Source organism: Lissotriton helveticus, chromosome 1_1 (assembly GCF_964261635.1).
Source record: "Lissotriton helveticus chromosome 1_1, aLisHel1.1, whole genome shotgun sequence".
Classification (NCBI taxonomy): Eukaryota; Metazoa; Chordata; class Amphibia; order Caudata; family Salamandridae; genus Lissotriton; species Lissotriton helveticus.
The window spans coordinates 1754665564-1754681290 of record NC_136057.1 but is presented as its reverse complement, the minus strand read 5'-3'; positions in this window follow the sequence as shown (position 1 = coordinate 1754681290).

Below are 15727 nucleotides of genomic sequence, written 5' to 3'. Positions count from 1 at the left end.
ACTGCAAATAAATAACAGAAAACATTTTTCAAATTATCTTCAAGTGTACAACATAGTTCCCCTTACAAATTAACAACTCACCTTTTTAAAAGTAGCAGAAGTGTTAGTACTGTGTAAATCAAACACCAGAAATTCACCACCAAAAATTCCTCACAAATGTACCTCAGACAGTAGTATCACAAAATGGCTGTGGTTTCCTCTCATTTGACATATATACATAACCAATTAACTTTCATCACACACAAATACAAAACCAAAGTAACATTTTAATTGGTTCTAAATTTCAACACTTTCAAATGTGTTTTCCCCATGCAATTTTCCATAGGACATTTACATACGTCTACAGCCTGAATGGCTGAACGGAATTACACCAAACTTGGCAAAATGGTACATCAAACCTAAGAGGTCAGGAAGGATCTACTATGCCCCCTTATGGTCATTTCCCCCTTCGCTTTGGCCTCCTCTTGTCTCTCAATCCTACCGAGGGACAAGATGGCGGCCGCTACGGACTGTTTGGAATGTTGACAGACGCCGGAGAACCAATCAGCTTCGCAAAGCTCCGTAACGCGAAAAGTACGCGAAGCGGAGCGCTGTTACAGATATATATCTTTTTTTCAACGTTAATTTCTCAAAATCCACTGGAGCACATATATTGAGACCTAGCAAAGGCACATCGGGCTACCAGTCCCTAATATTTTGCCAAGTTTCGTGCAAATCCATTCAGCCGTTCGATTATTATTATTTTGTTTTTTTTTTGCCCCGCGGGGCCCTTTTAAAACCTCCACATCAAACCTAGGGGGTCAGCGAGGATCTACTATGCCCCCTTATAGTTATTTCCCCCTTTGTTTTGACCTCCTCTTGTCTCTCGATCCTACCGAGAGACAAGATGGCGGCCGCTACGGACTGTTTGGAATGTTGACAGACGCCGGAGAACCAATCAGCTTCGCTTCACAAAGCTCCGTTGCGCGAAAAGTCCGCGAACCAGAGCGCTAACCGGTCCGCTGTTACAGATATATATCTTTTTTTAAACGTTAATTTCTCAAAATCCACTGGAGCACATATATTGAGACCTACAAAAGGCACATCGGGCTACCAGTCCCTACAATTTTGCCAAGTTTCGTGCAAATCCATTCAGCCGTTCGGGCTAAAAGTGAGGCCAACCGCCCTATGGAAAACTCAATGTTAAAAACACGTTTTGGGACCCCCCTTTTTTCTCGGCCCCCACTGGACGAACCCCCCCCAAATTTTCAAGGGCTGCTCAGAAACAAAATGTGCCATTTTCCTGAAAATTTCAGCCGATTCCGTCCACAAACGCCAAAGTTATTAGACATAGAATTTTCAAAAGACCCATAGAGAAAAAATCCTAACTATATATACCTACTGGCGACCGCCAGTAGGTAATATATATATATATATATATATATATATATATATATATATATATATATATATATATATATATATATATATATTCACATTCACTGAAAAAACCATAGGTTTCACACCAGTTATAGTTAGGAATTAGCATTTAAAAAACCTACTAAATTCACAGAAAAATTCACTGAAAAAACCATAGGTTTCACACCAGTTTATGGGGCCGATTAGGATGGCGGACGGAAGAGCCACCGCGGCCCGTGAGTAGGCGGAAAAAGCCTTTTCCGTGTCCGCCTGCCGCGGATACTCCGTCCGCCAAATCAGGATAGGAAAACGTGTCAAATTTCCGTCCGCGACGGAAAAGCACGCTCCGCCGGCCAACTACACACGACCACGCGGCGGACGTAACACATCCGGACGCTCCGCCGTACGCACTGACGTCTAAGACCGTCCCCCCAATCAAGATGGCGGAAAACACACATAAAACCGCAGCGGAAAAACAACCTGTCTGAACACGGCGGAATCCCCACAGCGAACATAGGTGACACAGCCGAGATACCCACCGCAAGCTGACCACCACCATGGACCCGGCGCTACACGCTTTCCCGATGCTCTTCGCGATCCACCACGTCCTAGTCATGGCCTACTATGGACGACGACGCAGGTAAGGCACAAACCATTGGCTGGCTGGAGGTGAATACCAGCAAGGGACGTGACGTAGGGAGGGGGAGTGTCATGTTACCGAAACCACTGATGAGAAGCAAATACGAATACACATTTGTAGTACGCAAGCAGGAATGACAACGACAGACCACGAGACTTGATAGACTACCTTTATTGTACAAAATAGGGGTTAAATCACAGTGTATGCGTGAGCATGGGCAAAGTGGGCACCAGAGCAGGTACAACATAGCAGGTAACGAGAGGGCAGCATGCAGTATCAGAGCATCAACAGGGCATTGTGCAGTACAGAGCAGGTACATCAGAGCAGGTAACGAGAGGGCAGTATGCAGTATCAGAGCATCAACAGGGCATTGTGCAGTACAGAGCAGGTACATCAGAGCAGGTAACGAGAGGGCAGCATGCAGTATCAGAGCATCAACAGGGCATTGTGCAGTACAGAGCAGGTACAGCAGAGCAGGTAACGAGAGGGCAGTATGCAGTATCAGAGCATCAACAGGGCATTGTGCAGTACAGAGCAGGTACATCAGAGGCAGCACGTGAGAGGGGCTAAGTGCATCAACAGTCCATTGCACAGAACAGATCCATCAGAGGCAGCACGTGAGAGGGGCAAAGTGCATCAACAGTCCATTGCACAGAACAGGCCCATCAGAGGCAGCACGTGAGAGGGGCAGTATGCAGTATCAGAGCAACAACAGGGCATTGTGCAGTACAGAGCAGGTACATCAGAGGCAGCACGTGAGAGGGGCTAAGTGCATCAACAGTCCATTGCACAGAACAGATCCATCAGAGGCAGCACGTGAGAGGGGCTAAGTGCATCAACAGTCCATTGCACAGGACAGGCCCATCAGAGGCAGCACGTGAGAGGGGCTAAGTGCATCAACAGTCCATTGCACAGAACAGGCCCATCAGAGGCAGCACGTGAGAGGGGCTAAGTGCATCAACAGTCCATTGCACAGAACAGGCCCATCAGAGGCAGCACGTGAGAGGGGCTAAGTGCATCAACAGTCCATTGCACAGAACAGGCCCATCAGAGGCAGCACGTGAGAGGGGCAGTATGCAGTATCAGAGCAACAACAGGGCATTGTGCAGTACAGAGCAGGTACATCAGAGCAGGTAACGAGAGGGCAGCATGCAGTATCAGAGCATCAACAGGGCATTGTGCAGTACAGAGCAGGTACATCAGAGCAGGTAACGAGAGGGCAGCATGCAGTATCAGAGCATCAACAGGGCATTGTGCAGTACAGAGCAGGTACATCAGAGGCTGCACAACTACGTGTCCCTACCAACCCGTCACAGGGACCACAAGAGTGCCACGCAGTTCTCAATGGACACACCATGTGAAGTAACATTTGAGTGAAGTGTACAGCACCTCACATCACAGAATCAGGGGGACTGCGTGAACTACCTGCCTCGGACACACTGGCAGCACCAGCAACAGGAGTGTGAGACACAGCCACAGCCCGAGTGACACACACATGGGCCACGGACCCAGACACACTGGCAGCACCAGCAACAGGAGTGTGAGACACAGCCACAGCCCGAGTGACACACACATGGGCCACGGACCCAGACACACTGGCAGCACCAGCAACAGGAGTGTGAGACACAGCCACAGCCCGAGTGACACACACATGGGCCACGGACCCAGACACACTGGCAGCACCAGCAACAGGAGTGTGAGACACAGCCACAGCCCGAGTGACACACACATGGGCCACGGACCCAGACACACTGGCAGCACCAGCAACAGGAGTGTGAGACACAGCCACAGATGTAGTCACTGACACGTGAGCCACTGACCCAGACAGACTGCCAGCACCAGAAACAGGAGTGTGCAACACAGCCACAGATCTCCTAACTGACACGTGAGCCATAGACCCAGATACCCTGCCAGGATCTGCAACAGGAGAGGGCACAACTGACACTGTGCCACCATCTGATACATGAGAGTCAACTGCACCAGCGCCACTGGGACAACTGAAATGATGAGCCACAGGGCTGTATGGGCCAGGAGGCAGGGTGGGCCTGGGAGCTGGGGATAGATCACCTAGAGCCAAATCGGGGTTGGCAGGTGTCAATGGTGTGTGTCTGCGTTTCTTAGGGAGGTGTGAGTGCACCCTGGACAGGACTGGACTGCCAAGTGGTGGGGACTCCAAAGAATCACCACCCAGCATAGGTGGAGCAACTGCTGCCGGGGATCTGGTTTCTGGGGACGTGCTGGAGCCTGCTTGTCGTTTGCTCTGTGCCTGCCGCCTGGACTCGGAATGATGTGTAATGGGGGATGCAACAACAGGGGACACCCTCCTCTGCTTCTGACTGGCCTGGATGGGAGTGGAGGTATGGGGGGACTCCGCCGCGGAGACATCAGTTTGGCGTTTAGTAGAAAACATCAGCCTCAGTGCAGCCAGGGGTGAAGTATGCCTGTCCTTGATAGCGCCATTGTCCATGCTAGATGCCTTGTCCGTAGGATGTGCCTTATCCTTAGGTGGAGTGTTGTCTCTGGATGTAGCCTGTGCCCTGCTCGCCGCCCTGTTCCTGCCAGCAGGCTTGTCGTCTGTGGTGCACCTGTCTCCAGCAGACACCTGCTCTCTGTGTGTGTCCCTGCCCTTGGGAGTGGTCCTATCCACTGCTGTGGGCCTGCTCTTGGGAGTCTCCCTGCTCTTAGTAGGTGCCTTAGTCTTCTCACTGTCCTTGGGAGTGTCCCTTACCTCTGCTGTGGGCCTGCTCTTGGGAGTCTCCCTGCTCTTAGTAGGTGCCTTAGTCTTCTCACTGTCCTTGGGAGTGTCCCTTACCTCTGCTGTGGGCCTGCTCTTGGGAGTCTCCCTGCTCTTAGTAGGTGCCTTAGTCTTCTCACTGTCCTTGGGAGTGTCCCTTACCTCTGCTGTGGGCCTGCTCTTGGGAGTCTCCCTGCTCTTAATAGGTGCCTTAGTCTTCTCACTGTCCTTGAGAGTGTCCCTTACCTCTGCTGTGGGCCTGCTCTTGGGAGTCTCCCTGCTCTTAGTAGGTGCCTTAGTCTTCTCACTGTCCTTGGGAGTGTCCCTTACCTCTGCTGTGGGCCTGCTCTTGGGAGTCTCCCTGCTCTTAGTAGGTGCCTTTGTCTTCTGACTGGCCTTGTCCAAGGAACAGTCCATGGACATGTGAGTATCCCTTGCCTTGGGAGTACCTTTCGTGTTGAATGCCTGTGTAGCTCCGGAAGGCATGTCCCCCAACAACACTTGTGGATCCTGTGTGTGTACTCCAGTGCATCTGACGTCGTCTACGTGAACAGATTTAGCTGATCTAGGGGATGGGGTCTGTGCCCTGCGTGCCCTGACGTGCTGTCTGACGCTGCTTCTAGTGCAATAAGCTGTATTTGAGTCCTGCTCAGAATAATCACTACCCCCTGAGACATCCAGCGGTGTAGATGGGGAAACAGAAGTAGCACCCTGTTCGTTCGACTGTACTATTGCAGACGACACACTGCTTGCCAATGACTGCACTGTCCTGTGTAGACCTGCAAGATCGCCATGCATCCCTTCCATGAATGCCACCACCTGCCCCAACTTCCTATCATGGTCCTGGAAAGCATTTGTCATATTGGTCTGCCCCACACACAGCTGTCGCAGCAGATCAACGGCCTCAGCACACAGTGCATTTTGGCTCACCGTGGCAGGGGCAGCGGTGTCTGCACCGAACGCCACTCTGCTCCCCCTACTCCTCCGGCCACGAACAGTACATGGTGCAGTTGGCGGAAGTGTGGGCCCTGTGTGCTGTCTTCCGACAGAAGGTGATGAGTGCCCACTCCCAGTCTGTGACAACAGTGCAGGCTCACCAAGAGTGTCCGACGAGGAGGACGATGGTGTCTCCACATGCGAGTCCTCAGGGACGGTCCTGTCCCCCTCTCCGGCGCTGGCCTCCTCCGTGTCAGTCTGCGTGTGTGCGAAGTCTGAGCCGGACTCATTTCCTCGGCTACTCTCCACCGTCTGTGGCTGAGTGTCCTCTGTCAAAGCTGAAATGCACAGAAAAGATGTGTGAGTCATGGGCACACTCACGTACAGAAGGAACAGGATAGCCAAATCACATAGCAGACAAAGGTTTAGGAGCCCTCATCCTGCACATGGCCCACCCCTACCAGTCATCCTCACTTTTTCTGCCATGGGGCCATGGACCACTAGGGGATGTGCTTTAACACTCAACTACTAAGCAAGTGGCGTGTCAACATGGCGGACCTGGATGTCAAATGAGTACCACCCAATGGGACCAAAATGGCATCACAGGCATACATACGCAACACGGAACTCAATAGTGTGTCTGTGCACCAATACATGCATAGCACTCACAAGCTTCCTACACAGACAGTATGCTCACCGCTAGTTTGCTGTTGATCGGCACTCAGACATTCGGCCAGTTCAGGATGCGTCACTGCAATGATACGGTGCATGAGAGGGGTCATGGAGCGTCGGGCCAGACGGGGCGTCCTTGGAATCAGGCCCAGTGTTACTTCCGCTACATTCTTGCTCAGCCTGGAAATGTCGTCCCAGCGTTTGTGGCAGTGTGTATGTCGTCTGTTGCACACCCCCAATGCCCGTACTTCCCGTGCTATGCTCCTCCACAGGTCCTTGCGAAGGTGCAGCTTGACCTACCATGATGGGAGACAAAAGGGTTTCAGTCAGTGGACAGGTGGCCTGTCACACACATAGGGGCAAGACGTTACTGTCAGCAGCCATGCACAATCAGGAACATATGTCTAGCCCACACTACACAGCTAAGATAGAAATAGGCCTGATCATTTGGCCCCCTCATGCACACCAACATGTCCCACACTGCACTTACCACCCGTCCCGGTGCGCCGTAGAGGCGTCCATAGTTGCGGAGTACATCGTCCACGAGGACATCAAGCTCCGCGGCGGTGAAGGGTCGAGACCGGATCTCTTTGCCACTCGACATGGCAAGATCACGGAGTATGGCACTAGAGCAGCAGTCGGTGGTCAGCTCAGCAGCAGCAGCAGGTCGAGGTGATGGTCACAGGCAGCAGTCGGTGGTCAGCTCAGCAGCAGCAGCAGGTCGAGGTGATGGTCACAGGCAGCAGTCGGTGGTCAGCTCAGCAGCAGCAGCAGGTCGAGGTGATGGTCACAGGCAGCACTGGTCCCCAGGGTAGGAAGTTTCATTTTGGCCAACACACATATATAGGGCCCTCAGCACGTGTCAGTGGCATACGTCGCCAGCAATTGGTCAGCCCTGGAAGCGTGATCGTGAAATGGGCCAATGACTGGCCCTGTTGTTGCGGTGCACAGCTTCCGCTACTTGCGATTGGCCGTATGCGGCCAGCGTCCCTCTTCCCATTGGCTGCATGTGCAGGGACCGTCACGGGCACACATCGGCAACCGCACGTGCAAGCCTCAGGCACGGATGCTTCAGTTGCAACAATGTACTATCACTGGCGCCTCCATGGCGGTGCACGTACACAGCGGGGGAGGTGCAGGCCTATACACCCTGTAGATGTACTCAATGGACATGCCAGTTCATGACCCCCCTTACAGTCACCTTGCATCATCCACCGTACACCGGCCGGAGCGGCCGGGCAATGACCAACCGCCGTGCCCGGCCATGAACAACCGCCGTGGCCGGCCATGAGCAACCGCCGTGCCCGGCCATGAGCTCCTCAGTCCCCTACGTAATCCGAGGACGGCGGGTGAAATGCGGTACAATGAGGCACATGGAAGGACACGGAGAGTCATCGAACGTACCTTTGGACTGCTCAAGTCTAGGTTTCGGTGCCTCGATAAGACCGGAGGGGCCCTGCCTTACTCACCAGGAAAAGTATGCAAGATCGTGATTGCCTGCTGCATGCTCCACAACCTGGCAGTACGCAATAACATTGAACTGCTGTTGGACCCTGAAGACGAAGGAGTTCCTCGGCCTCCCATCCCACCCATGTCGACTGATGAGGATAGTGGTGAGGAGGAAGGTGTGGACCAGAGGCGCCAGCTCATAGATCGCTACTTCCCTTGAATGTGAGTATCTACCTCTAGTGGCGGTTGACAATGCCTCATGTATGTTTGCTGGTGTTGTGTGGATATGGGGTTAATCAGCTGGGTGTGGTTTGTGATGGTTGCACATGTGTGTCTTCATGTCTTTGGACATAGGAGTGTCCATGATGTGTGTGCTCTCATCCCATGCTTGTGTGATGGTTGTCGTTTGTGTAATGTTGCTGTGCATTGTGTTGTGATGTGTGTGAATCTCTTTACTGACGTGTGTTTGCTGTCTCTGGTTTTCTCTAGGTCACTCCCGCAGCGCCATGATCATGTGCGACTATGATCCCTGTACCTGTTTACGTCTGTATCTGATGGCAATCATGTGAATAAACATGGAGGCAAAACATCATTGTGTGAGTAAATGCAATTTATTGACAGGTTGTGCTTTTGTGCTGGTGAATATTTACAAGTAAGTGGGGGGGAGGGAGTTGGAGTTGAAGGTAATGGCAGATGAAATGTCCGTGCTGACACCACATTGGGGGGTGTCAGGCTAGTCCAGCAGACCAGTGGCAATGATTGTCTATGTGGGACAGGATGCTTTGCAGGGTGAATGTCTGGCACAGGCAGTGGCATTGTCATGGTCGTCCCCTCTTGGAGCGTGTGCCTGGCGCTCCAACACTGCTCTCAGCCACTTCCTGCCTCGGCCGGCCCCTCCGTCTCTGAGGTGGAACAGAGTCAGCTGGGAGGGCAGGTTGTTGATGGGCCACATCCGTCGCCAGGGGCTCAGGTGGTGGTGGCGGCGGTGGAGGCGGAGGCGGAGGTGGCGGGGGAGGCGGAGGTGACGGGGGAGGCGGAGGTGACGGTGGCGGTGGCGCTAACACACTTGGTGGAGGGGGGGGGTTGTTCCGGGCAACCCATTCCCTCCACATCGTTGCCTGCTGGCCCATGATCAGCAACATCTGGCCAAGGATGCCAGAGATTTCGCGCTGGATGTTGGTGTTGTCCACTGAGTCCTGGTGTGCACGATCAGCGTTTGCCTGGGACCGGTCGTATGACGCCTGGCACCTGGCAAGAGCTTGTAGGGACTGTGCCACTGGCTCGGGTAGCTGTCCTTCCTCTGCACGGCGGTGTGTGGCTCGCCTGATTGGCTGTTGTCCCGTTGCCTGTGTTTGTGGCCCACTCACCCTGCTTGTGTGTGGGGCCGTTGGACCAGCGTTGCGCGCTGGGTTATGCTGGGTGGCACCGGCAGGAGTCGTGGTGCTGGTGGTAGTGGTGGTACTGGTGGTACTGGTGGTACTGGTGGTACTGGTGGTGGTGGGGACTGTGCAGATCCAATGAAATGTCAGGTAAAAAAAGTAGAAAATGAAAGTAACATTTTCATTGGTTGTCAATTCCAACACTTCAGATGTGTTTTGTGAAGTAATTTACCTCAGGGTATTTAGAGAGGTCTACAGGCTAAATGACTAAATGGAATTCCAATCAAATTTGTGAAAATGGTAGGGATTGGTATGTAGTATGAGCTAATCTATATTTGGTGAAATTGTCTCCAGTGGCTTTTCTGTGAACTACTTTCCCACCTTTTTTGATGGTGCGCTTCCCAGGGAGCGACCCGGTAGGCGAACCGTTGAGCGCCCCGGTTCGCGAACCTTAAGCGTTCCGGGAGTCCACCATTTTGTGTTTCGGTCGAATTAAGATACAAGATGGAGGGCAAATAATGTTCAGAATGGGTAGAAGGGGGCACGGTAGAGTTATCTTGACCCCCTAGGTTTTCTGAGGGTGGCTGAGGAGGCTTATATGTGCGAAAAAAAAACATTTTTAAAAACAATTTCGCGAGGTTAGCTCCCGGTTCGCGTACCGGGTAGCGCCCCAGGGAGCGTACTTTGTTGAAAATTAGTGAAAAATTTTAGAGTAAAATAATAATTGTGAGTGATTAGATGTAGGGTAGCTCTGAGAAGAGCATTTGGGTTTATGGTACATTTAGGTACTTATAAGTAGGTACCAATGCACATTCTTAAATTCAGAGTGAAAATTCTGTTGCCCTCATCTGAGAAGTGAACTCCATCTCCTCTGTAGATATCTTGCATGTAGTAACGCAAGTTATTGTTGTACAGGGAGCCCATTCCATGGTCTCTCATGTAAGCTGAAACAGATTTGTTTACATGCTTCCTCGACTTCTCAATTTGTGGACAAAATTGGTTTGACCACCTCCATTTCTGTCTTTGGCATATATTTGAATATACCAAGGCAGTCTGAGGAAAAAGTGCCATTAATTGCTCAAAGGTGTCCTTTAAAAGCATTTCCAGACCTACACCAGTCAAAGTGCCCAAGTCATTACCTCCACAGTGCACAATTAACAGGTCAGGTTTGGGCAAATGCATAAAGGTTTTCACCAATGGTATCAATTGGTGACATTTTAATCCTCTGTGGCCAAACCACTTAATTTCCACATCTTGTAAATTGAGGTTAGGTAATTTCCTGTTTTCAACGTACCTTTGAGCCCAGTGAATATAACTATGTCCAACAATCCAGACAGAAAACATGGTGAGAGAAGGTTCTCCTGCAGTCAGATGAAGTGTGGCAATGAAATGGCAGTTGAAAAAATGAGAGTTTAAAATGAAAAAAACTGTGGAGTTTCTGTGTTCATGAAGCAGTAACAGTGATTGGTGGATTTTGATTGCTGAAAACAGAAAGTTAGGGTGCACGGATGTGTTCTTTGAAAGATGTATTTTGAATGGTCAATAAAAAATCATTAAATGAAAGAATGCACTGGATATGCAGGTGCACTGAGAGTTCAGAGTTCAATTGCAACATTGTTGTGTGAACTTGCAAACACCAGAAGTCTTCCAAGAGGTGGTTGCCATGCAGAAAAGGCAGAAAGGGCAGAGGGGGGAAGGGTTTTCATTTGAAAAAAAGTGAGGGAAGAGTTTTGATTGGGTGACATGAGAGATATGTGTGAAGAATTACAGCATTTCTGTGCTTTTGATAGCTGCAGACTCTGGAGTGCATACCTTTTGCTCTGCTGAAGACAAATTGGTGTGTTTCTGAGACTGTTTTCAAACACAAAGTATTTGCTAAGGTGAGAAAATATTTCTTTAATTTAGATAGAGAATAGTGTGCTTTAAGGAGAAAATTATGAATTATGTGGCGCAAATTGCTTGTAAATATGCTCCCACATGTGCATGGAAAATTTAGATTTTGAATGTTTGTGTTACATAGCCATGTTAAAAGTGATACAAACATGCTGCAAAGGCAATCAAAAAACGCTTTTATGTGTCTTAAGGACATTTTAAGTAATTTTCCCATGTGCAGTGTTTTGAAATTATGATTTGAAAATCGTTTTTGGGGAAAAGGAATTGTTTTTAAATTTATGACAAGGACATAATGGTGTATGCTTCTTTATAAGGCAATTGACTGTCCCTGATGTTATTTTTCCCATTTTAATGTAAGACCTTTCTCTGTGGCGCAAATTGCTTGTAAATATGCTCCGACCTGTGCATGGGAAATTTAGATTTTAAATGTTTGTGTTACATAGCCATGTTAAAAGTGACCCAACCATGCTGGAAATGCAATAAAAAAACACTTTCATGTGTCTTAAGGACATTTTAAGTAATTTCCCTGTGGGCAGTGTTTTCAAATTATGAATTGAAAATCGTTTTTGAGGTAAAGGAATGTTGTTAAAATTTATGTGCGCCATATGCCCCCAAATTTCGTTTTCAGGGGTGCAGCAGGGTGTTCTTGAGACACCCCTGCACCTTTGGAAAAATTCCTAATTTGCGATGAGCTAATTGCTAATCGCAAATTGCACCTTCATTCCTATGGGCCTCCTGCTCCATGGAAATGAATGGGTAATTTGCAATTAGCAATTTGCTCATCGCAAATTAGGAATGGTAAAGAATCGCTATTTATTCCTTAAAATTCGCTATTTTGGAAATGCAAAATAGTTATATGATACATATGGCGGTTGATGTCTAACAAGATAAGAAGCTTAGGGATACATTTATGATGACTGGCGCAATGAAGTGGACATCACTTACTTCATTGGTAGAGCTTTACATGTATTATGTCCTCTGTATTCTTCATCAAGCGTAACTTTAATCTGCAATCCTGAGTAGGCCTCACCTTAAACAAACCTCTGGATAGGCCACACCTTATCGTCATCCTGAATTAATCATTTAAAATGCTAGGGACAGATTTATGATAGGTGTATGCCTCTTTTGCGCCACTTACAAAACACTGTCCACGGGGAAATGACTTAAAATGTCCTTAAGACACATGAATGTGTTTTTTTAAAGCGTTTGCAATTTTTTGGGGTGACTTTTAACATGGCTATGTGACTCAAACTGTCAAAATCTAAATTCACCATGCACAGATGGGAGCATATTTACAAGGAATGTGCTCTATGGGGAAAGGTCTTATAATGTAATATGGGAAAAATGACATCAGAGACACTGAAATGCCTTATAGAGAAGCATACACCATTATGTCCTTGTCATAAATTTGCAAACCATTACTTTTCCCCAAAAACGATTTTCAAATCATAATTTGAAAACACTGCACATGTGGAAATTACTTAAAATGTCCTTAATTCAAAATTTGCTATTCCTTATTTTGCGATTGCACTGAAGGATTTGCAAATTTTGCGATTCCTTAAATGCAATGTATCAAACAAAAAATATGTAAAAAATGATATTAAGGATTTGGAAACTACCACCAACTTCTAGTTTGTGGTAATTTGCGAATTCTTTTCAAAAAGCATTTTTTTCCAAAAAACAAAAGGTGCCATATGACGCCTATACATGTCCTTAGGGCATGTATGTGTGCCATATGCCCCCAAATTTCTTTTTCAGGGGTGTAGCAGGGTGTTCTTGAGATACCCCTGCACGCTTGAAAAAATTCCTATTTTGTGATGAGCTAATTGCTAATTGCAAATTGCAACCTTCATTCCTATGAGCCTCCTAGCCCATGGAAATGAATGGGTAACTTGCAATTAGCAATTTGCTCATTGCAAATTAGGAATGGTAAAGAATTGCTATTTATTCCTTAAAATTTGCTATTTAGGAAATGCAAAATAGTTTGATGGTACATATGGTGGTTCATCTGTAACAAGATAAGAAGCTTAGGGATACATTTATGATGACTGGCGCAATAAAGTGGACATTACTTACTTCATTGGTAGGCCTTTACATGTATTATCTCCTCTGTATTCTTCATCAAGCGTAACTTTAATCTGCAATCCTGAGTAGGCCTCACCTTAAACAAACCTTTGGATAGGCCACACCTTATTGTCATCCTGGATTAATCATTTAAAATGCTAGGGACAGATTTATGATAGGTGTATGCCTCTTTTGTGCCACTGTGCGTCACTTTTATGATGCAGCGGCGGTGCTAATTTGCAATTAGCAATTTGCTCATTGCAAATTAGGAATGGTAAAGAATTGCTATTTATTCCTTAAAATTTGCTATTTAGGAAATGCAAAATAGTTTGATGGTACATTTGGTGGTTCATCTGTAACAACATAAGAAGCTTAGGGATACATTTATGATGACTGGCGCAATAAAGTGCACATTACTTACTTCATTGGTAGGCCTTTACATGTATTATCTCCTCTGTATTCTTCATCAAGCGTAACTTTAATCTGCAATCCTGAGTAGGCCTCACCTTAAACAAACCTCTGGATAGGCCACACCTTATCGTCATCCTGGATTAATCATTTAAAATGCTAGGGACAGATTTATGATAGGTGTATGCCTCTTTTGTGCCACTGTGCGTCACTTTTATGATGCAGCGGCGGTGCAAAAGATTTGCTATGAGGCGACAATATTACAAATTGATGCATTTAGGCAGATATGTCATGGTGTAAAAAAAACGTACCACATGAAACCGATGCAGCAGTGATGCAAAAGATGCACCATGTCGCAAGACAGGCCTCACTTGGGGCCATATGTATCAAGCTAATTAGCATTCGCAAAGATCAAAATTCTACGAATTTCGGCCTTTGCGAATGTTAATTAGACAAATGGTATGTATCAAACAAGTTTGATGCAAAATAAGGAGTAGCAAAATTTGCTATTCCTTATTTTGCAATTGCACTGAAGGATTTGCAAATTTTGTGACTACTTAAATGCAATGTATCAAACAAAAAATATGTAAAAAATGACATTAAGGATTTGGAAACTATTGTGGTAAATTGGTGGTAATTTGTGAATTCTTTTCAAAAAGCTTTTTTTCAAAAAAACAAAAGGTGCCATATGACGATAACACATGCCCTTAGGGCATGTATGTGTGCCATATGCCCCCAAATTTCTTTTTCAGGGGTGCAGCAGGGTGTTCTTGAGACACCCCTGCACCCTTGGAAAAATTCCTAATTTGTGATGAGCAAATTGCTAATCGCAAATTAAACCTTCATTCCTATGAGCCTCCTAGCCCATGGAAATGAATGGGTAACTTGCAATTAGCAATTTGCTCATTGCAAATTAGGAATGGTAAAGAATTGCTACTTATTCCTTAAAATTCGCTATTTAGGAAATGCAAAATAGTTTGATGGTACATATGGTGGTTCATCTGTAACAAGATAAGAAGCTTAGGGATACATTTATGATGACTGGCGCAATAAAGTGCACATTACTTACTTCATTGGTAGGCCTTTACATGTATTATCTCCTCTGTATTCTTCATCAAGCGTAACTTTAATCTGCAATCCTGAGTAGGCCTCACCTTAAACAAACCTCTGGATAGGCCACACCTTATCGTCATCCTGGATTAATCATTTAAAATGCTAGGGACAGATTTATGATAGGTGTATGCCTCTTTTGTGCCACTGTGCGTCACTTTTATGATGCAGCGGCGGTGCAAAAGATTTGCTATGAGGCGACAACATTACAAATTGATGCATTTAGGCAGATATGTCATGGTGTAAAAAAAACGTACCACATGAAACCGATGCAGCAGTGATGCAAAAGATGCACCATGTCGCAAGACAGGCCTCACTTGGGGCCATATGTATCAAGCTAATTAGCATTCGCAAAGATCAAAATTCTACGAATTTCGGCCTTTGCGAATGTTAATTAGACAAATGGTATGTATCAAACAAGTTTGATGCAAAATAAGGAGTAGCAAAATTTGCTATTCCTTATTTTGCAATTGCACTGAAGGATTTGCAAATTTTGTGACTACTTAAATGCAATGTATCAAACAAAAAATATGTAAAAAATGACATTAAGGATTTGGAAACTATTGTAGTAAATTGGTGGTAATTTGTGAATTCTTTTCAAAAAGCTTTTTTTCAAAAAAACAAAAGGTCCCATATGACGCCAACACATGCCCTTAGGGCATGTATGTGTGCCATATGCCCCCAAATTTCTTTTTCAGGGGTGCAGCAGGGTGTTCTTGAGACACCCCTGCACCCTTGGAAAAATTCCTAATTTGTGATGAGCAAATTGCTAATCGCAAATTAAACCTTCATTCCTATGAGCCTCCTAGCCCATGGAAATGAATGGGTAACTTGCAATTAGCAATTTGCTCATTGCAAATTAGGAATGGTAAAGAATTGCTATTTATTCCTTAAAATTCGCTATTTAGGAAATGCAAAATAGTTTCATGCTACATATGGCGGTTCATCTGTAACAAGATAAGAAGCTTAGGGATAGATTTATGATGACTGGTGCATCACCAGGGATGTGTCAGTCATCCTGCGCCGCTGTTCCGCCACCCATGG